Source organism: Peromyscus leucopus, chromosome 6, assembly GCF_004664715.2.
Source record: "Peromyscus leucopus breed LL Stock chromosome 6, UCI_PerLeu_2.1, whole genome shotgun sequence".
Classification (NCBI taxonomy): Eukaryota; Metazoa; Chordata; class Mammalia; order Rodentia; family Cricetidae; genus Peromyscus; species Peromyscus leucopus.
This window is the reverse complement of record NC_051068.1, coordinates 11,644,432-11,667,670: the sequence shown is the minus strand read 5'-3', so window position 1 is coordinate 11,667,670 and position 23,239 is coordinate 11,644,432.

The window sequence follows — 23,239 nt, the reverse complement described above, 5'->3', positions numbered from 1 at the left end:
ACATATGTGCAGAGGCCTAGGTCAGCCCATGCAGGCTTCGGTTCAGTGTCTGTGAGCTTCTGTGAGCCCAGGTTAGTTGATTCTGTGGGTTTTCTTGTGGTATCCTTGACCCCTCTGGCTCCTACAATCCTTCCTCCTTATCTTCCTCAGGAATCCCTGAGCGCCACCTAATGTTTGGGTGTGGGTCTCTGCATCTGTTTCCATCAGTTGCTGGGTAAAGCCTCTCTGATGATGATTGGGCTAGGTATCAATATATGAACATAGTAGAATATCATTAGGAATCATTTCATTGACTTTTTTTCGCCAGTCGCATTTGGTTCTATCCCAGGTCTCTGGGCTATCCCGTTTCTGGGTCCTGGCCCTCCAGGTAGTATCAGAGGTGAGCTCCCTCTCATGGTACGGGTTTCAAGCTGGACCAGTCATTGGTTGGCCATTCCCACAATCTCTACAACACCTTTATCAAAGCACATCTCCTAGGCAGGACAAATTGTAGGTTTTGTGGCTGGGGTGGTGTCCCAATCCCTCTACTGGAAGTCTTGCCTGGTTACAGGAGATGGCCAGTTCAGGCTTCATGTCCCCCATGGCTAGGAGTCTTAAGCCTACTCACCCTCATAGATTCCTGGGAGTTTCCATTGCACTGTTTCTAGCTCATCCCAGAGATGTCCCTGATTCTACTTGTCTCTTCCACTACTCTCTGCCTTCATCTTTCCCCCACCTTCTCGCTCTGTCCCCATAACCACCCTCCACCTAGACTCCACCCCCATCCACCTGTGATGTCTATTCTATTTCCCTTTCATAGTGAGATTCATGTGTCCCGTGGTTCTCCCTCCCCCTCGAGCCTTCCTTGTTACTTAGCTTCACTGGGTTTGTGGATTATAGTATGGTTTTTCTTTATTTTACAGCTAATATCCACTTATAAGTGAGTACATACCATTTTATCTTTCTGGGTCTGGGTTACCTCAGTCAGGATAATTTTTTTCTAGTTCCATCCATTTGCCTGCAAGTTTCATGATGTCACTGTTTTTAACAGTTGAACAATACTTCATTGTACCCTTTTTCTTTATCCATTCTTCAGTTGAGGGACATCTAGGTTGTTTCCAATTTCTGGCTATTACTATTAAAGCTTGTGAACATGATTAAGCAAGTATCCTTGTGGTATGATTGAGCTCCCTTTGGATACACATGCCAAAGTGGTATGGCTAGATCTTGAAGTAGATTGACTACCAGTTTTCTGAGAAACTGTCATATTGATTTCCACAGTAGCTGTAAAAGTTTTCACTCACCAGCAGTGGATGAGTGTTTCTCTTGCTCCACATCCTCTCCAGCATGAGTTGTCACTTGTGTTTTTGATCTTAGCCATTCTGGTAGATGTAAAATGGAATCTCAGTCATTTTGATTTGCATTTCCCTGATGGCTAAGGTTGTTGAAAATTTCCTTAAGTGATTCTTGACCATTTGAGATTCCTCTGTTGATAATTCTGTTTAGATCTATATCCATTTTAAATTGGATTATTTGGTTTGTTGATGTCTAGTTTCTTGAATTCTTTATATATTTTGGATATAAGTCCTCTGTCAGATATGGTGTTGTTGAAAATCTTTTCCCATTTTGTAGGCTTCTGTTTTGTTCGTTGATGGTGACTTTTGCCTTACAGAAGGTTTTTAGTTTCATGTGATCCCCTTTATTAATTATTGATCTTAGTGCCTGTGCTATTGCTGTTCTGTTCATGAAATTGTCTCCTGTGACAATGCATTCAAAGCTATTTCCTACTTTCTCTTCTGTCAGGTTCAGTGTATCTGGATTTATGTTGAGGTCTTTGATCCATTTGGACTTGAGATTTGTTCAGGGTGATAGACATGGATTTATTTGCAATCTTCTAGATGTAGACATCCAGTTATTCCAGCACCACTTGTTGAAGATGTTTTTCTTTGTTACAATATATCCTTTTGGCTCCTTTGTCAAAAATTAAGTGTCCATAGGTGTGTGGATTTACTTCTGCATCTTCAATTCAATTCCATTGATCAACTTGTCTATTTTAATGCCAATAACATTTGGTTTTTATTACTATTGCTCTGTAGTACTGCTTGAAGTCAGGGATGGTGATGCCTGTCTCTGGAAGTTCTTTTATTATTCAGGATTGTTTTAGCTATCCTTTTTTTTTTTTTTTTTTAGATGAAATTAAGTATTGTTCTTTCAAAGTCTGTAAAAAATTGTGTTGGAAACTTGATGAGAATTGTGTTGAATCTGTAGATTGCTTTTGGTAGGAAGGCCATTTTTACTATATTGATTCTACCGATCCATGAGCATGGGAGATCTTTTTATCTTCTGATATCTTCTCCAGTTTTTTCCTTCAAAGACTTGAAGTTTTTGTCATATAAGTCTTTCACTTGTTTGGTTAGAGTTATACCAGAAATTTTATATTATTTGTGGCTATTGTAAAGGGTGTTGTTTCCCTGATTTCTTTCTCAGCCATTTATAATCTGTACAGGGTGGCTACTGATTTTTTTGAGTTAATTTTGTATCCAGCTACTTTGCTGACGGTGTTTATTAGCTGTTGGAGTTTCCTGGTAGAATTTTTGGAATTACTTATGAATACTATTATATCATCTGCAAATTGAGATACTTTGATTTCTTCCTTCTGATTTGTGTCTTCTTGGTCTCCTTTAGTTGTTTTATTAATCTAACTACAGTCTCAAATGATTTAATACTCCTCAAATTATTCCACAAAACAGAAACAGAAGGATCATTGCCAAATTCATTTTATGAGGCCATAGTCACCCAGATACTAAAAACACACAAAGACTCAACAAAGAAAGAGAATCACAGACCAATGTCCCTCATGTACATTGATGCAAAAAACTCAACAAAATACTCACAAACTGAATCCAAGAACCCATTAAAAAGATCATCCACCATGATCAAGTGAGCTTCATCCCAGATGCAGAGATGCAGAGATGGTTCAACATATGAAAAACTGTCAATGTAATCCACCATATAAAGAAACTAAAAGAAGAAAACCCCACATGATCATCTCATTAGATGCTGAAAAAGCCCTTGACAAAATCCAACATCCCTCCATAATAAAAGTCTTAGAGAGATCAGGGATAGAAAGGACATGCCTGAACATAATAAAGGCAGTTTATAGCAAGCCAGTAGTCACCATCAAACTAAATGGAGACAAACTTAAAGCAGCAGTTCCACTAAAATCAGGGAAAAGACAAGACTGTGTACTTCCCCATATCCAGCCAATATAGTACTTAAAATGAAGATTTTCATGCCCCCAGAGAAAAAATTAGAATTTAGGGGGCTATATAAGTGAGGATCTCACATGGATAAGATCTTGATAGATGAAAAAGATATTCTAAAAATTCAGTAATACCCTTCAGCTTCCAAGCCTCTTGTCCAACAATAACATGTTTCAGAATAACCCCACATGTAAAAAGCAAATATAATGAGCCACCATTTTTCCTAAAGAGAACATGCTCACAGGGTTTTTAAAAGTTCTTCAAGAAGGCAGACAAATTCTGACAACCATGATGGGCTCACAGTGAGTGTCCGGAGATGGATTTGCTAAAGAACTTTCAGTAAGATGCCACCCAAGTCTCCCGAAAGAGTTGATTGCAAGATGTGGTACTGTTGCCTAGATGTTAAACCTCATGCTTTACTCTCTCACTCTTTTATATGCACAGCATTCATCTGAGTCAGCAAGATATGAGTTCCCTGCAGTATAGTGAAGTAACTGAGGGAGGAATATGCATACTCCAGCCCCCTGGAGATGGGTGGAAACCTACTGCCACACTTCAGATTGAACACACTAGTGACATGTGAGCAAGCCATCCATTAGAGTCTTCTGGGGGTATCACAGACATTACTATGTATTCCAGTATTCTAAGGCTATTCTGGTTGGTAAATGTGCCAATGACTGTCAGGCATGACTCCTCTGCTTACTTATCCCCTCCCCTCTCAGGATATCTGCCAGCTCATGCTTGAGATTCCACATAGATTCCAGCTTCTCTATCAATTGTAAGTTGCAGTTCAGCAGGTATATCTCTGAAACCCACTTGCTGTTTACCCCATTTTCAGTTCGGTTGCTGCCCTAAAACACTTGACCAAGAGCAACTTCAACTTTAAGGAGGAAGGGATTTCCTCAGCTTACACTTCCAGGTTACAGCCCATAACTGCAGGGAAGTCACAGCAGCAGGAGCTTGACACAGCTGGCCAAATTATATCCACAGTCAAGTCCAAGAGAAATGGATGTGCCTCTGATGGCTACTTGTGCATTCTTGCTCTCATCCAGCATTCTCCTGTCCTGTGTAATTCAGGACCAACCCCATGAAATGGTGCCACCCACGATGGTCTTCCTACACCAATTAACAATCAAGACAATCCCCTTGAGACATGCCCATAAGTTGGCCTGATCTTAATATTTCCTCCATTGAATCTCTCTTCCCAATTGATTCTAGGCTGTGGTAAGCTGATGTGAAAAGCCAACTAGCATATGACTACAGTTGCATCTTCTGTTAGGTCCTTGTTCTTTGTGGCAAGCCACAAGAATATGTTATTAAGATTCCAGCTGTGTATTAAAGCTATACCTTCACCAGGCCAAGGGCCAGTAAAGTGGGAAGCCATCTAGCAGGACTATTTGGTGTTACCCAGCTTAATATTCACCTGTGCCTTGTTATGAATTTCTTGTGTTCACAATTCCCATAGAATGTGTGTGTGAGCTTCCTGCTCAGGCCTGTACTTGGATAAGGTCACATAGGCAAAGCCAAGCAGGTGGTAGATGCATAGCTTTGTTTCTTGTGCAAATGAAGTTCAGACCATCCCCTTGCCTTGAGGCCTAGTGGCTCTGCAGAGCAATTGACTGAGAACAAAAGAAGTTTTTCATATCAAGGTGGGAGAGAGGGTGGAGCAACATTCCTGAGGAGGCAGAGAACCAAGTGGCAAGAGGGGAAGAAGAGACAGACCTTTTCTGTAGAAGCAGACAGAATGTCATGCATGACCAGGGAGAAGGGAAGAACACAGAGGTTTTGTAGACAGTAAGGCAGAACTTTTGTAGAGTTCATTGGAGCCAGGAGTAGAGAGCAAGTAGAGATGGAGGGTGAAGAAATAGAGGACAAAGATGAGGCTGGAAGCATAAGAGCTTAGTTGTTAGCAGGACTGTGAGAGGACAGTAAATGAGGGGACAAAGAGGAACTGAGTGTCAGGATGGAACTGAAGCTGTGTAGACAGGATTTCATCTCAGAGAAATAAAGTAGACAGATAAAGAGCTTGGTGTATCTAGATTTATTCCTGCCCTGAATGCCTGACGGAGCTGTAGCTGTATTGATAGAATTTTGTCATAGAGGAATAAAGTTAACAGACATAAGAGCATAGTGTATATAAATTTTTTTTCCTTCAGATATTCCACATGAGATGAGTATCTTTCCCAGACTCTAGACAATCCATAGTTCTTTACCCTGGTATTCCTGAAGGGTTCACACGCCCCCACAGTCAGGCGTGTTTGCATATGCCTGGCAGACGCTTCCGCCTAGCCAGTTCCAGGTCAAGATAGCCATTTCCGGGTCAAGGCGTGACGTTTCATGGTTATGTAAGCGCGCAACGTGGCCATGTGATCTACGCACATGTATGGAGTAGTGATGTGACCTGGGCACGCCCAGCCTTTAAAAACAAGCGCCATGTTCTTGGTTCCTTCTTCTTCTCCACACATGTGTCTCTCCCACAGGCCTGCACACTCTCTGTCCCTTTATCTCTAATAAAACTCTTATTAGCGGATTCTGTCATGTTTCATGACATTTCCTTGCAGGGTAAGAACACAACGCAGCCAATTAACTAACAATTCCTATCCCAGGAGTTCTGGAAGCCGCAGCTCTAGAAAACAAGGCAAAGAATCACACACCAGATGTCTTCGTACATTTTCAGGGAACACGGCTGTTTGATTTGTATTATGACATATCCCCTCAGCTCAGGCCTCTTTTGAGATGTATCCTACTCAATATTCACACTTATTTTGGATGTCCAGATAGTTCTGTGATATGGCTATCAGAGCTGAGAGGAACAGGCACAGAAATATTATCATCCCTGCTGTTGTTTTTTGCAGCAATTCAGCGTCTGCTTCTGTAATTATCTATATGGTACCTTTCCTGTCGTTAGAACTAAACAGCTGACAGAAGCAACTTAAGGGAGGAAAGACTGATTTTGCTCACAGTTTATGATGATACAATCCATCATAGTGTGGAAGGCTGATAGTGTTCACAACAGTAGTGGTATGTGTCTGGGACACCTTCATCTTGCTGATCCAGCAAGAGAGAGGTCAGGATTAAAGGAAGGTCCTGAGCTATAATTCTCAAGGACCACTTCACAGTGACTCACTCATCTGGATAGACTCTACCTTCTAAAGGTTCCACAATCTTCTAAAATCTATAAAATGAGTCACCACCCAGGGACCAAGCGTGAAAACACATCATCCTGTTGGGGAAGGTTTACAGATCATAACAGCATTCATGGCTTCTAGCAGGTCACTCAGTAGTATTATGTATCCCCTCCCCCTTCCCTCCATCCCTCTCCCCCTCTGTGTCTCCTTTCTTTCTTTCCCATACTGTTTACAATTCTTTGTCAATCGACTTGCCCACCTACTTGCTTCCTACTATCTGTCATCTACCATCTTTTTTATTCAACAAGTATTCATTGTCTCCTGTGTAGTAGATGCTACTCCAGGTTCTGCAAAATAAGTAGCAAACAAGGTAATATTTTTCATGATTGTCTTTGGTGTCTTCATTTTAATTTTAAATATTATTAAAATACATTACAAGGAATATGTACAAGTGAAAAAATTCACATTGAAATAGGCAAAGAAGAAATGAGAAGAAGGAAAGAAGAATTAAAATAGTTCTCAGGGAGGAAATTAATATAAACACAATGAAACATATTTGTTTTCCCCACAGTTTTTGCTCTAGAGTTTTCTTGAAATCTTCTAAGTTCTCTTGTTCTTGAAAAGGTCCCTAGAATGGACACATTTTAAGAAGGCCAGACACCAAAGCACCCAACTGACTTCTCTTTGCAACTGATCTTTAGGTGAATGTCCCAAGTGTCTGAAGGTACCTAATTCTAGGAACCAATGGCAGAAGCCACACAGTGGAAGTCCGTCTGAGACCTGTCGTTTGTTCACACTCCCAGATCTAAGTTCACTGTTCATTGTGGTTCTGTAACTGTATAACTTCTATTTCTGATACAGTTTTATTCTAGAAGCATAAGCAGATCAGTGATTATTATTCTAATATAAGTGATTTAAATGTCATCTTCATAGGCTCTTGAGTGTGAAGGAAATTCGTATTTATTCCATTCATTGTCCTTCATTGTGCCCAACTTTTGGCATCTTGGCTTCGTGAGATTCTAACTTAGTCTTTAAGACATTTCTCATATATTAAGCAATTGTAATAAGGGTTGCTCAGCATGTTGCTTGTTAATAAAGGGCATCTGCATTTGTTTTAACGCTTATTTAAAAGAAATTGGGATTTAGTGCTTGTCAGCACTAATGGAATCAATGGTACTTTAATATGTGTTAATGGTACTTCAGTTCTTTTAACAGCAGCAAACAGTGAGGTTATTAACCAAACACAAGACGGTTCCAAATGAAAGAGAATGTGTGTATATGCTCAACCAGAAAAGATGTCTCAAGATTCTGTTAGACCAGGGCATTTAAGTCTAAGAGAAATGTAGATAATTTTCCTCCCCTAGCAATGTTTTTCTATTTCTTATTAGCATATATTGATTGTATAAAATAATGAGTTTCATTATGATATTTTCATAAATGCACCATTTATGACACACTTTGATCGTACCTACCGCATCAACCTCCCTTGTCCCTCCTCTCTGTTGCGATCAGTACTTGGCTTGTTTTTGAATTGCTGACTTTCAGCTTTAGTCTTTTTTTAAAGTCGAGATAGTGCATAGGAGAAAACACACTGGTATTGGTCTTTCTAAGTCTGACTTATTTCACTTAATGGGATAATCTCCATTTTCCTGAAAACAACATGTATTCATTCCTCCATGTGGCTTAGTAATACCCATTTAAATATAAATACCACATTTTCCCTATCCTCTCACCTGTGAGTGGGATCTAGGCTGATACCATGACTTGGATGTTATGAATTTTGGCACCATAAACATGGGTGTGCATGGGTTTAAGGAGTCCACTTTTCCTCATCCTTCATAGTAAGAGTTACTTTTCTTTTTCTTTTTCTTTTTTCCTCGATGGTGGCCATTCTGGCTGGAGTGAGTTGGAGTCTCTGTGTCATTTTAATTTGCTTTCCCTTGATGTCCAAGAATGTTAATTTTTTTCATATATTAAACAGCTATGTGTACTTATTATTTCAAAAAACTTCAGTTAATCTGCCCATTTATTGTATTACTTCTTGTTTTTGTGTTTATCTATCATCTATCTATCTATCTATCTATCTATCTATCTATCTATCTATCTATTTATTTTAGCTCTTCATGTAATCTGGGTATTAATATCCTGTAGGCTGAACAGCTAGCTAGCAAAGATTTTCTCCCATATTGTAGGCTGTCACTCTGCAGAGAGCTTCCTTTTCTGTGCAGAAGCTTTTAAATTGAAGCAATCCCATTTCTTAGTACTTGTAGTGATTTCCTGAGATAGTGGGATCCAGACAGAAAGGAGCTACCTATGCTTGTGTCTCAAAGGCTTTGTCCTAGATCTCTTTGCCCTGATTCCATTCAAGGAACAGGTAGAGTTCTAACTGTGGGAATTGCTTACAGCACTATGCGTCATGTCAGAAGTGAGGGAAGGAAAGCATGCTCAATGACCCCCCAGGAATCTCAGTGGGATGCTGGGAACTGCGGCCTGTAGGAACAGATAGGTGGTCGAGAGGAATGTAAGAGAAGCTATGTCAAAGAAGAACAGAGAAAGGAAATACAGTGGTTAGACCTCAACTCACATGATATTAGAGGTGACTCAGCAAAACTGCTGAGGCCCTAACCTATGTCCTTTGCTTTTCAAACATTCAGCCTCTCCTTCCTTTGTGCTCTTATGGAGTGTTAGTCTTTTAAGATCCATTGTTGATGCATTAATTATATCTAGTGACAGAATTTATAATTGAAACCACACATTGTTATGTTAAAGTCTACAAATACTATTATAAGAAAGAAAGATATATTATTCCTAGTGGAAATCTCTGTTTTTTTTATTTGATATATATTTTAAAGTTTGTGGGATATTTCTCAATACAGTGAATCTTTACATTGTTTTTAAAAACTGATGAAAATTATCTGTGGTTAAAAATTGAGTGAAACATTCTGAATTAATAAAGGGTATGCTTGATTTTTAGACTATTTTGCATAGTGACTAGAAAATATCTATTTTATTGATATTTCTTTAGTATTCATGTTATTCTTCTTTGTGATGACAAAACAGATTTCAATCCTTAACTGAAAGATAAAGTCACTTGAATTCTTATACAATTGATTTTTAAATTTATACTGGATGCCTTATAAGCTTCTCTAAAATATAACCTTTCCTAAATCTTATATAGACAGAATGGATAATTTTTGGCACTTTTGTAAGCTGAAAGGACATCTATTGATTATGTCTTTGCAATACTAGATTGGGAAGCAGGAAACTTCAGGTTTTATCTCAGCTTAGCACACTGTGCTCTCAGGTTCTATGCTGTGTTAAAAATCTCAATAGAACATTTCTAAGGAAGTACTCTGTGCTTTTCAGAAGAGAGGTTTTATATCAATATAGAGCGTTAATGCAACACTTGGTGTGCCATTGTTGGAAATGTGGGTGTCAATACATTATTCTCTGTCACCAGTGTCTAGTCACATAAAGCACTCTGGGGTTTCACATCCTCACAGGGTTTTGTTAACACCTGCTCCAGAGGGGATGCTAAGCAGTGAGATCAATAAACTATTAGAAGTCACTCTGCATGTGGGCAACATTTCTTCCAGTATCATCCTTCGCTCTTTCCTAAGAGAACATTGTCCAGTCTTGAATTTCAATATCTTACATTACCTTTATATCATGAAAACAAACATATTGTTTTAAAGAAGAATGACAAACAAATAGAACCAGTAGCCTTGAATGTTTCACTAGTGGGAGTGGTGTGTGACAATCATTGCATTGTGAATTTCTACCTGTTTGCTGGACACCAGTCAACTGCCAAAGAATTAAGTCAACAGTACTGCAGCTTCAACCTAGCAAGAATGGAGTGCCTAGAAGGCAAGATCATAACACAATTTCTGCCACAGTAGTGGAGCTATTTTCAAATCTTTTAAAATGTATTTCAGGTAGCATTCCTAGCACTTTAATGTAGGGCCGTTTTCTCCACTGTTCTCTTCAGGGTGAGTAGCTATCATCCTGTAAAATGAGAATTCAGACCACATGTCAAACATTCAAGGAGGCACAGTTTGGGGGGTGATGATGCCTGGAAGATAAATTGGAAAGATACAGTAGGTATTAGGTTGTGTAAATGCTGCTTTCAATTTGTGTGGCAGCCTCAGTAGAATTTCCAGAACAAGATAATGAATTAAATGTAATTCTTGGCTGTCCCCTGAAGCCCTAATAAGGACCAAATAGCTGGATTCAAGATTATTTGAAACTTATCCTGGAACCGTTCCATGGGTGCCTCGTTCTCATTCTATAATTGGGCCAAGACAAGCTTTAACGTAGCGTAATTTCTACTTTCTCTACAGCATTGGCAGGAGAGGCTCCTGAATTACAGAAAAACCTTAATATGTCTTCTTGCTTTCAAAGGATTTGCCACGTTCCAGCACTTGTCCTTGATTCATTTTTTAAGTAGGATGGTGTTTATATTTTAACCAAAGGAAGAACCATTATGTCTCTTATCTCTCTCTCTCTCTCTCTCTCTCTCTCTCTCTCTCTCTCTCTCTCTCTCTCTCTCTCTTTTGTCTATTAACCAAGATGTTAACCACAGCACACAAAGCTGATTGGTTATATATTTTTTTAAGTTGACTGCTAGAAAATTTAATTTTAGTTAAAACATTTTAATTATTCAATAGAACCTCACCAAATGCTCTCAGGTACTTTGAAAGATATAAATAATTATAAATGATACTATTATTATAAAAGATACTACACAGTGGGTTCAGGGCAGATTGGCCTAAAATCTGCAACCTTCCTGCTTTAGTTCCTCTTCCAAAAGCTAAGCTTTCAGGCATAAGCCACAATATCCAGCTTATGTGTCTCATCTCAAAGAGCTCAAAATAAATTTAGGTGGGAGAAACAGACAAGTAAATTTAAATATTTGCATTTTACCTTGAAATTGCATACTTGGATTTCATAAAGTTCATTGGTAAGTGGATAGGGAATGCTTGTTTTTACTTTCCTTTATTGTTGGTTCACTGGCAACTATGTTGGTCACTGGGAATGCTGGTTTTTCCTTCCCATTACTGTTCACGACTGTTAGGAGGCTCTTGGAAAAGGAGTTACACCGTGGCAGAAAAATGAGAGGGTGAGTGAGGAGTTTACTGTCCTTTAGAATTTGAGAGCTAACACTTTCTAATTCAGTTTATATTTTGACTCATGCTTTGCAGAGTATTTTAAAAACTGGTTCAATAGTAGGCTGGAAAGAACTCATTAAACCCTTTTTCTGCTAAGCACCATACCTGAGTCTCCTGTCAAGAAAAAAACAGCTGCCTTTAGAACTCCCTCCTCCACACTAAAAGAGGCCTGACCCATGAAGACATCTGGTTATCACTTTGCTGCTGCTTGGGTCTCTGGCTAATTCTGGTGACTCCTTTCTCTTATTTCCTACAGGATCTTTACCACAGGTAACTGCAGATCTACACCCTCAGGCTCCACCTGACTCACAGTTTTGTCCACTTGTTTTGAGATTGTTGGAGCCAATAGTTTAGATTTAGGCAAGCCACCCAGTGTTAAAGTTTTATCGAGAGTTTTTTGTTTTCCCCCACAGGTACTACAACCTTATCTGTCGTAGCACACTCAGGATCTCTGTGGCCATCAAGACTTATAGGCTGTCTATTCAGGGGCATGGCCTGTGGTCTGTGCTAGGGAACCACACTGGTGACCACTGACACTACAGTGTGAGTCTGTAAGGAGTTATATCGAGCTATCACCAACTGCAGAGGGAGGGGTTAAGGTCCCTTTGGGGAGAAAGAAAGTAAACTTCAACCTGCTTGATTGCCAGAGGTCCAGTTTTTGTGGCTTCTGAGGAATTACAGTAAATCAAACCAAATACTCAAGGCTTTTATGGATTTAAAGAAAAGGAGTAGTCTTAAGAAAGAGAAATTTTTGCTTCTGGCTAAAAGGGCTTAAAACAAGCAATGGCACATGAACAATACAAGCTCCCAACTCCAGCAAAGAGATAAGGAATTCTTTTATACCTAACCGTGTCCTAAAAGCCTCCCTTTGTCTTCTATGTTCTTTCCTGTACTTAGTGTCTGTTTGTAGTCTAGGTATTTTTTTAATGTGTTAATTAAAATACTCCCTGCAAGAGAACATGAATGCCTTTGCACCCACAAAAGGTACTGCTCTTTGCATGGTGTAGAAAAGGATGTGACAGAGACAGGGTCAGTGCAAGAACAGAAAAGGTAAGAAGAAACTGGGGTCGAGTAGCATTTTGCATCTGGTCTTGGGCCTGGGGCCATAGAAGTAGAGAGTGTTGACCAACAACAGTGACCGAGAGGAAAAGCCATAGCCAAGAAGGCAAATGGCCAAGAAAGACCCAGAGTTCTGGTAGCAAGAAGAGATGGCAAGGTAGCTTCTCAGGTTTTAGCCATCACATTTCTCAGAACAAACAGCTAGGTCAGCTCTGATCTGTAAACAAATAAACCAGCTGCATATCTAGGGTGCTCAGGTTGCTGACACAATCACCGTGAAAGGATTTTGTCATGTATGGGAAGATACAAGTAATATGCACATAAAAACCACCTAAATGAAAACAAGTTATCTAAAACATTTATCTAAAAGAAGTTCTGTGCTTCTCAGGATCTGCCCATTACATGGGAGAGAATCCTTCCAAAAAGAAAAGTAATGTCCTCAGGTGCAGTCCTCTCCACAGCATCGTGTCTCATATGCTTTCTGCTGCCTCCTAGATTACCTATCAAACACCATGTGCAGAGGCTGTGTAAAGAGTCCCCAGTGAGGGCTACTGTGAAGACAAATAGTTAATGTCTCCTCTCCCAGCTGCTCAGTTAATTACTATCATAGAAAACATCTTGAGGGAAAACACTGCATACAGTTATTAGCAATTAACCCTCAACTCAAAAAAAAAAAAAAATCACAGTTCTTACTAATAATAGAACCATGCCCAACCAGCCTAATTACCATTTCTACCCATCTTTACTGTCCAAAAACTGTGACATATTACACATGACCACACTTTAGGAAACCAGAATGATGAAGTGCATATCGTGAAAAGTAAAATGAGGCAGAAGAGCCAGACATGGGATGGGGCATGATGTATGTGGTAATAAGGTAATTCTCCAGCATGCAATAGACCCAGATACATAAGCCAGAAGAACTTGTCTGTTTATTACAATCAAGTTCACGTGGTGCGAGCAGTAGACAGGACTAAGTGGGTGAAAATGTAGGGCAGGGTGCACAGAGGAAACCATAACATAAAATACAGATGCGATATGGTTTGGTTTCTCTTGGCACCCGGGAACCTTTGAAGTCACATCACAATCTTGAATCACAAATATTTCCCCTCCCAGTTGGATGTGTCTCATCTACCCCCGTTCCCACCATGGCTCACTATACTCACTGCTTATTACTCTTCTTCTCTCGGCACGGATTCCATTTATTTCTGCCCCAACACCTGAACACTTGTTATTACTTCTGCCAACAAGGTTTGTACCCCAGACTTGGCCTGACTGCTTTCTGTTCAGAACTTTGGTATCAGTTCAGAGAATGATTGAGTCTACACAAAGCACTTTGCCTCTTCTTCCTTTTATCGTAGAATATTCTTTCTTTCCCATTCATAGAGACTTGTCTAACAGACTATTCCATTTAGCTCTTCTTGTTTGTCAAAATTATTAAGCTGTACCCACTGATTTCTTTCCTGGTTTTGATTTGATACACTCTCCACTTCTTTTTTGTTTATTCTTTCTTGTGTGTGTGTGTGTGTATGTGTGTGTGTGTGATGTATGCATGAGTACATGTTCCTATCTCTCTCTCTCTCTCTCTTTCTCTCTCTCTCTCTGTGTGTGTGTGTGTGTGTGTGTGTGTGTGTGTGTGTGTGTGTGCATGTAACTTCAGGTGTTTTCCTCAATCATACTCCACGTTATTTTTTGAGGAAGGGTCTCTCTCTAAACCCAGAGATCACCTGGTAGGCTAGTTGTATAACAAGTACCAGCCATCCTCCTGCCTCTGCATCCCCAGAACTATAATTACAAGTGTGTGCCAACACCTGTTTGTTTTTGTTTTTTTTTTTTACATAGATGCTAGGTATCCAAACTCAAGTCTTCATATCCCCCAACTCCCAACCACATTCCTGTCTTTTACAGGGATACTTAGGTTCAAATCTCAGGTCTTCAAGCTTGCGTGGTATAAGCACATTACTGACCCAGCCAACTCTCAGCCACCAACCTGATTTTTGAAACACTCTTAATGTTCTTATTATAGCTATATAAATAATCTGTATAAATATTTACATTATTTAATGTGCTTAATATTGTTTACAGCCAAGCCAAAGAATATTCTCCTTTACTTAACAATATTATTTTTTTCTATAGTTAATTTTCTCCTGTCTCTTCCTTCTGTGTAAAAAACTCAGCCCTGATCATCCATGCTCAAATGCCTAGGAATAATTTCACTAACTTCACTCATATCAAATGGCCATTCTTCCATCTTCTGGATAGCTTTCCCTATAGCCTCTGTTTACAAGCCCCTGATAGGATGGTTTTAGTTTGGGCTCATAGCTTCAGTGATTGTAAAAATTTCCCCTGGGAACTGACTATGAAACTCACCTTCTTGGAAACTCTTCTTGACTCATAGATAGTGGTGCCTGCCTGTATTTTCTTCTTCCTTAGATTACTTCTTCATTCTGCTAAGGCAATTCCTCCAATAGTTTCCTAAGAAAAAGCACATCCAATGTTTTTTGGGGTTTATGATTGAAACGTTTTTCTTTACACTCTTTGATCATTGCTCAGCTGAGTAAATACTATTAGGTTGAAATCATATTTCCCTCTATTTGCTGAGGTGATGTTCAGCCTATTTAATGCTGTTTTCCTGTTTCTTTGAGAAACTCCACACTATCCTGAGCAGTGTCTTTTGCATGCATACCACCTCTTTTCATTTAGAATTTTCTCCCTGTTCTAGCTTTCTGAAATTTCATGATGGGTATGACATCCCCAGGAGGCCTGTGGGTGTTTTCCATCTACAGCTATGGGCTTTTCAGCTTGTATGTTTTTTCTTTATGGCTGGGATACAGCGAGGGTGGTAGAATGCTTGCCTTGTATGCATAAAGCTGAATCTCCAGCACCCTGGTGGCACATTCCTGTCATTCTAGCTTTTGGGAACTTGGCAGGTGGAGGCAGGAAGACCAGAAATTTGGGGCATCCCTAACTACATCTGGTGGAGGCCAGTCTGGGTCATGGGGGTGGGAGAGAAGAAGAGAGAGAGAGAGAGAGAGAGAGAGAGAGAGAGAGAGAGAGAGAGAGAGAGAGAGAGAGAGAGAGAGAGAGAGAGAGAGAGAGAGAGAGAAATACAGAGAGAAAGACAGAGATTTTTATAATTTCATCACCTTTGTTTTCTCTTTCTCTGGTTCTCCTGGATAAATGTTCTCTTTTTTATTTTCTTTCCTTCCTAAGCTCTCTCTCCTTTTTTCCCATTTCACTTTCCCTTTTCTCTGTTTTTTCTCCCTCTTTCCCCTTCCTCTGTCCTTAGAAAGTTCCTTGATTTCTCTATTATATTTCAATTAAAACTTTTCATTATAATTACCTTGCTGTTAATCTCAAAGACTGAATCCTCATTTTCTGAGTGTTCCTTTTCATATCTAAATATATTTTATGTGTGAATAGCCTTTTTTAAATCCTGGAAACTTTATTTTTTAGGAGGAGGATCATTGGCCTTCTGTCAGGCACTTCTTGTTCATTCTTTGCATGCAGGGTAACTGGCTAAGTTTCATAAACCAAGCATGGTATCACCCTTGTTAAATGGGTCATAAGTCTAATGAGAGAGCTATCGGTTACTGTCAAGTTATGCATGCCACTACCGCACCCTTAGGACTATTGTTCCATGCTGGTCACTGTTGCGGGTTACAGATATCATAGCTGGCTAGGATTCTTGTTTGCTTCACTCCTATGGAATCTTGCATGGTGCCTTCTGGTACCATAAAAGTTGGTCCTCAGAGACAAAGCATTCAAGTCAGTTCCAGCTCATAACCCTGTGGGTCCTGTGTCTGAAGTATATGGTGTCTTCAACAACAGGCACTTACCTTCTATCTCTGTAGGACAACCAAAGGCAATAGCAACAGTCTCTTGGATACCCCTGACCAGCAACTCCAAGAGGGTGTTGGGGTTGTTGTTAGGGTCAAGGCTCTTTGGGGAGCTTTGTCAGCCTAGATGGGAAATTTGCATTTAACTATATATGTATATTTATTCACTCTTACATGTATTATATGTATTTTAGGTGGTTAATAATATGATTGCTTATGAAATTTTCAGACGTGTTTACTGTTACTTTACTCTTTTCACCTTCTTCTCTGTTCATATCCACCCTCCCTGATGAAAGGCCCTCCCATTTTCTCATTTTTTTCTTTCAGATCATCTGAAACCTGCTCTTCCCCTCTCTATTGACCCCCGAACCCCACAATGGCCTTTTTACCTTCCTGCTTTCTGGAGTTGCTCCAGGTTGTATACTCACATCTGAAGATGTGGATCAAGGTGCTTCAGATGAGAGAGAACATGCGACATTGGTCTTTATGGGTCTGTGTTACCTCACTCCATATGATCTTAGTTCTTAGGTGAAAGATTCCAAGAGCCTGAGGAACAGGAAGCTTGCTGTAACATTGTGTTTCTTAGGAATGTCAGACACTACACCCATACAATCTCAGCAACGTGAGCTGAACAAAGAAGGCTGACACCAATAGATGTGCCAACATGAATGGGGGAAAGCTCATGAAGACTCAACCCTACACAAAGAACTACAAGCAACTAAGGAATGCTGAGAAGGGAAACAGCATTTCCCAGGGAAGAGCATGCTAATTGGTCATCCAGTATGAAATGGTGGTTAACCCAGGAAACATACAGATACAAGGAGCATTATACAGACTGAGCTAGTTTTATTTATTCATTTAGGAATATATATCAGCAGTTAATGATAAAAAAAAGGGCCATGAATTTGAAAGAGAGGAAGGAGGGATATATTGGAGGGCTTGGAGGGAGGAAAGGGAAAGGGTGATGAATGTAATTATAATTTCAAAAAGTAAAATTATTAAAAATAATTTGAATTGAATTTATATTGACATACTATTAAATTCCATTGTTCAAACTGTACAATTGTTTTTAAGTATGTTGACAAAGTTGTGTAACCATCAACACACTCTAATCCCAAAATTTTTCAAAACTCCTAAAAGATTTCAATATTCTCTTCCCATATGGTTCTGCCTCCAAAAAAAGGGAAACTGTATATTTAAACTCCATTTTGATGGACTTCTCTATCTATAAATGTAATCACAAGTCAACATACACTCTTTTATGTCTGATTTCCTTCATACAACATAGTATTTTATTTTACATTGCACTTATTTATGATTTATGTATGTATGTATGTATGCTGTAGAATATTATTTTAAGGTGTGTTACTTTTGTTTATGCTGCATTTGTTTAACTCTGTGAAGCTGTTTTACTTTGCCTGCCTAAAACACCTGATGGTCTGTTAAAGAGCTGAACACCTGGAGAAAAGATAGGCAGGGCTTGCAGGCAGAGTTAATAGAAAGAGAAATCTGGGAGAAGAAAGAAGAAGGAGCAAGAAAAGAAGAGAGGACACCAGAGGCCAGCCACCCAGTCCCACAGCCCCACAGCCCCACAGCCAGCCCCACAGCCACCCATCCACCCATCCACCCATCCGCCCAGCCACCCAGCCACACAGCCACACAGCCACACAGCCACACAGCTACCCAGCCACACAGCTACCCAGCCATCCAGCCACCCAGCCCTACAGCCACCCATCCACCCATCCACCCATCCACCCAGCCACCCAGCCACCCAGCCACCCAGCCACCCAGCCACACAGCCATCCAGCCACACAGCAATTCAGTCACCCAGCCACACAGCCACCCAGCTACCCAGCCATCCAGCCACACAGCCACCCAGCCACACAGCCATCCAGCCACACAGCCACACAGCCACCCAGCCACACAGCCACCCAGCCCCACACCCATCCAGCCACCAGCAATCCAGCCACCCAGCCACACAGCCACACAGCTACCCAGCCACCCAGCCCCACAGCCAGCCGCAGAGTAAGAGTGAAAATAAGATATACAGAAGTAAGAAAAAGTAAAAGTCCAGAGGCAAAAGGTAGATGGGATAACTTAAGTTAAGAAAAGCTGGTTAGCAGCAAGCCAAGCTAAGGCTGGGAATTTGTAATTAAGAAAAAGCCTCTGTGTGTGATTTATTTGGGAGCTGGAGGGTGGGCCCCCAAAGAGCAAAGAGCCAAAAGAGAAGAAATGTTAAAAAAAAACCCAACATATGTATGTATGTATTGATTGATTTATGTGTATCACATACACACATGCGCAAGTTAGAAGAGAAGCTTTAGGAGTCAGTTCTCCCTTTTATTTTTTCCTCTCTATGTCACATCAGCATTTCTTTTCTTTTCTTTTTTATTGACATAATATTTTTATTGATTCTTTGGGAATTTTACATCACGCACCCAATCATATTTACTTTACAGTCTTCATGTCTGTCCCGCCTTGTGATCTCCCTGCCAAATGAGAAAAATAGTAAGAAAAAAATAGAAAAATAAAGAAAAAAAAAAACAAGTCCAATTTGTGCTATCTATCTACTCAGTGGAGCATGGTCAAACTCTCAGTGGCCTGCCCTTAAACAGGGCTGAGTCCTTCCTCTCTCCACCTCCACCAGAAGCCATTATTTGTGGAGAGCTAACTTCAGTACCCTTATCACACTTTTTAAGAGTTCTCTTTGATGGCTTTCTGTTTAGGCTGCTGCTTTGGGGGGCTGGGGGAGGGGTTGTCACAGAAGCCTTTCATGCCCCTCTTTCTCAACTGCGTGTCTGTGCAGTCATCGATACCACTGTGCTCTTCACAGTCATTGGGGCCATGGATTGTGGGTTTCCACACAGTTTCTGGAAAAAGCACAGACCATGAATACAGCCCCTGTAGTAGGACCCAGTGGGGCCATGGACCCAGGCATGGTCCTTGGCAGCAGCATGGCCCAGACATCACCCTGGCCTCAGGTGGCAGTGCAGGCCAGTCATATGAATAGGGATCCAGTGGAAGCATGGCCCACGGCTATCAACATGGATTCAGTCAGCAGCACAAACCACGAATATCCATATGAATCTCAGGCTTGGGGCATGGCCTGGGCAGCAGCATGGACCACAGACATCAATATGGCCTCCAGTGGCATCACGGACCATGGTGGTCCCCTGAGGAGATCCAATCCAGAAATGAACTGTTCCTCATCTTAGGCCTCTGTTGCTGCCCAGAGCCAGGGTTATCCAGCCAGCGGCATGGTGGGGGTGAGGGGAGTAGAGTTTGCATCTGCCTAAGCTCCAGGCTGCTGCACACTACGCTGCTGACCCTCCTTGGTTACAGAATGTCCACTGTGGACCTCAGCCCCTTCTCATGCCTATCACTGCTGTTGCATCTGCAGTTCTGCTTCACTCCACAGCACATGTACTGCTTCCTTTTTTTAACTTTCCTACCTCTCCATCATGTATTTGTTCATGATAGTGATGCCCTCATGATCTGGAGAAGCGAGGCAGCCTGGTTGGTTTCTACCCAGGTCCCTTCTTTAACTATGTTCTTTTCATAATCGTGGGGAGAGATTTGTGAGCCTTGTAACTTTCTCAACCTCCTGAAGCCTCTATGTTTGATTAGGTTTCTGAGCCTTGTAAGTTTCCTTCACTTCCCGATTCTCCTTCCTCCTAACAAGAGGGGATGATTGAGTTTGAAAGCCATGGCTGTACAACAGGGCCTCAGCCTTAATCTGGGCTTATCTTTCCAGGCAACCCTGATGGTGCCTCCTGTCTTCTTACGTGTACTTGAATGGATATGATGGAGACCATTTGGGTTTTGGTGGATACTTTTAATTATTTACTTATTTTTGTGTGACAGACTCTTCTTGAGGAGACACAGCACACACACATCTCTAGATAAGAGGCCTACTAACAGACTTAATGTGTGGATACCATCCAAGTTCAATTTGGAGAACCTGTGAGTTTTATTGGAGTTACTTACAGGAATATGGGTACGGGTTACTCACAGGAGCAGAAATCTCCTGCAGGAGACAGCTGCATCACCAAAGGCCATCCCAACTGAATGACAGCTCACAAATCTGGGGCAAAGAGGAATCTGGGGCAGTTGGCACAGCCTACAGGCAGATGTTGGAGAGTGTCCTTTCCAATGACTCAGCTAGTCTGAGCCTCTTCCAGGCAGCCCCTCTGGTCTTCATTTCTTCTAGGCTGCTTGGTTGGCTTATGCAACTTTCAGGCAGGTGGGCTTGTCCAAAAGCCTTTGCATTTTGACTTGTTTGAGAGCTACCTAGAATCTCAGCAATCTTTGCTGTTTACTCTTGAGGAGGGAGGAGCCTAGTGAATCAGGTCAGTTTCAGGAACTTCCTGAAGCTATTTTGAATGGTTTAGTTCCCTTCTTAAAGTTTCCTTCTTCTCTTCAGGATAGAATGTTTCAATATCAGAGGAAACTGCAATATAACACTTATTTACACTGCTTGCTCACTGATCTGCTCCTATAAAATCCTCTTCTAATTCATCCATGTTGAGTTAGAAAATGAAGGTACAACTATATTATCAAGTTTTGGTTTTGATCATTCTTAGGTATTAATGTTTGCTTTACAAAAGACAGGCTAATGAGTGTAGTTTTTTTTTCTCCTTGCTTTTTGGGGCCTGCCACCCAGCTCCCAAATAAATACAAAGAAACTTAATCTTACTTATGAATGCCTGGCCTTAGCTTGGCTTGTTTTCAGGGAGCTTTTCTTAAATTATCTAGTCACCCTTTTGTCTCTGGGCTTTTATTTTATTTATTTTTCTCTATTCTCTATTCCTTTCTTTACTTCTTACTTCATTGTGGGCTGTCTGGCTGAGTTGCTGGCCCCTAACGTCCTCCTCTCCTTCTTTTCCCCCTCCTCCCTCTCTTGTTCTTTTTCTCCTATTTATTCTCTCTGCTTGGCAGCCCCAGCCATCCCTCTCCTACGTAGTTACTGGCATTTCAGTCTTTATTAGATCAATCAGGTGTTTTAGGCAGGCAAAGTAACACAACTTTACAGAGTTAAACAAATAAAAATAAAAGGATGTAACTTATCTTTGCATCATTAAACAAGTATTCCACAGCATAAACAAATATAACACATCTTAAGCTAATATTCCACAGCAGAGGAGTTGTCAGCAAGGCTTTGCTCCAATATCCTAAATGGTTGGGTTAGAGTGTCTCCATTACTGAGCACACATCATGCTGCTTGGCTCCATTTTGCACTTCTCGGCAATTAGATGTAGTGAACTTTCTTAGCAATGTTATTTTGTAGCCAAACTGTTTGGATATGATCAATTACCCAAGGTAGTAATCTGTGAAGAGAGAGACTTCAGAATAAAAACTGCCTTTTATCGATAACATACAATAGGAACACAGTTGAGGACTTCAGTAAGTTGAGATCATGTAGTAACAGTAGGAGGCAGTACCCCAGCTTCAGCAATGGGTGTGCCATAGTGTCAGAAAAACAATTAAAGAGAATAGATCTGACAGACATATACATAAAATTCAATTTAAAATGAGCAATAAAATTATTTCTTAAATATATCTGAGACATTAACCACAGTAGATTGCATGAAACTTCAGGAAATTTGCAAACATAAGCAATTAAATAACATGTCCTTGAACAACCAACAAGTTAATAAAAAACCTAAAAGGAAAATTGAAAATATCGTGTGATAAATGAAGATTTTATATATATATATATATATATATATATATATATATGATATAAAACTTATGGTGTGTCAAAAATGCTATTCTAAAAGAAAAGTTTAAAATAGCAATTGCTTATATCAAAAAGAAGAACTATATTAAATAAAAACCTAATATTATACTTAATCAAACCAGGAAAAGAATGAAAAAGCAACTCAATGTCAGTGAGCTGCAGCAGTTTTTCTTTGGGGCCACCAACCAGCTCCCAGACCAAGACCTGGAGACTTCTTATGAATGCTCAGCCTTATCTTAGCTCTTATTGTAATCTGTTTCTCTTTATCTATGTTTGCCTTGGGGTTTTTTTTACCTTGCTTTCTTTCTGTATATCATTTTTTACTGCTGTCTCCATGGCTGTCTGGCTTCTGGCCCCAGGAATACTTCTCTCTTTCTCCCTCATTCTCTTCTCCTTCTCCCCGGAGCCTAGATTTCTCCTCCTCCTTATTCTCTCTGTCCACCAGCCTGCCTATCCCTCTCCTGCCTAGCTATTGGCCATTCAGCTTTTTATTAGACCAATCAGGTGCCTTAGGCAGGCAAGGTGAAACAGATGCAACACATCTTTACATAATTAAACAAATGCAGCACAAGAAGATGTAACACACCTTCACATAGTTAAAGTATTATTCTGCAGCAGAAACAAATGTAACACATCTTTGCCTAGTTAAACAGAGAAAAAAAAAACATGTAAGCACCCAATGAAACTAAGAGTTAATTTCTTGAAAAGATGAAGTTGGCAAACCTTGAGCTAAGCTAAGTGACCAAAAAAAAAAAAAAAAAAAAAAAAAAAAAAAAAAAAAAAAAGACTCAAATAAGTAAAATCAGCAACGTAAGAGGATTGTATGAGAGTACTATGGAGAAATATACTCCAACAAACTGGATAACAAGAAGGATGGATGCATTAGCACAAGTAGGCCACCAAACATGAAAAAATGTTTGAAGAGAACTATAAAGAACAAAATTAAATCATGATTAAAATGTTTCCCACCATGGAAAACTCTGTCATTGCTGTTGTAGTCTATCAAGCATTTAAGAACAAACTACTGTTGAGCCTTCTGAAAAATCTTATAGACACTTGAAAA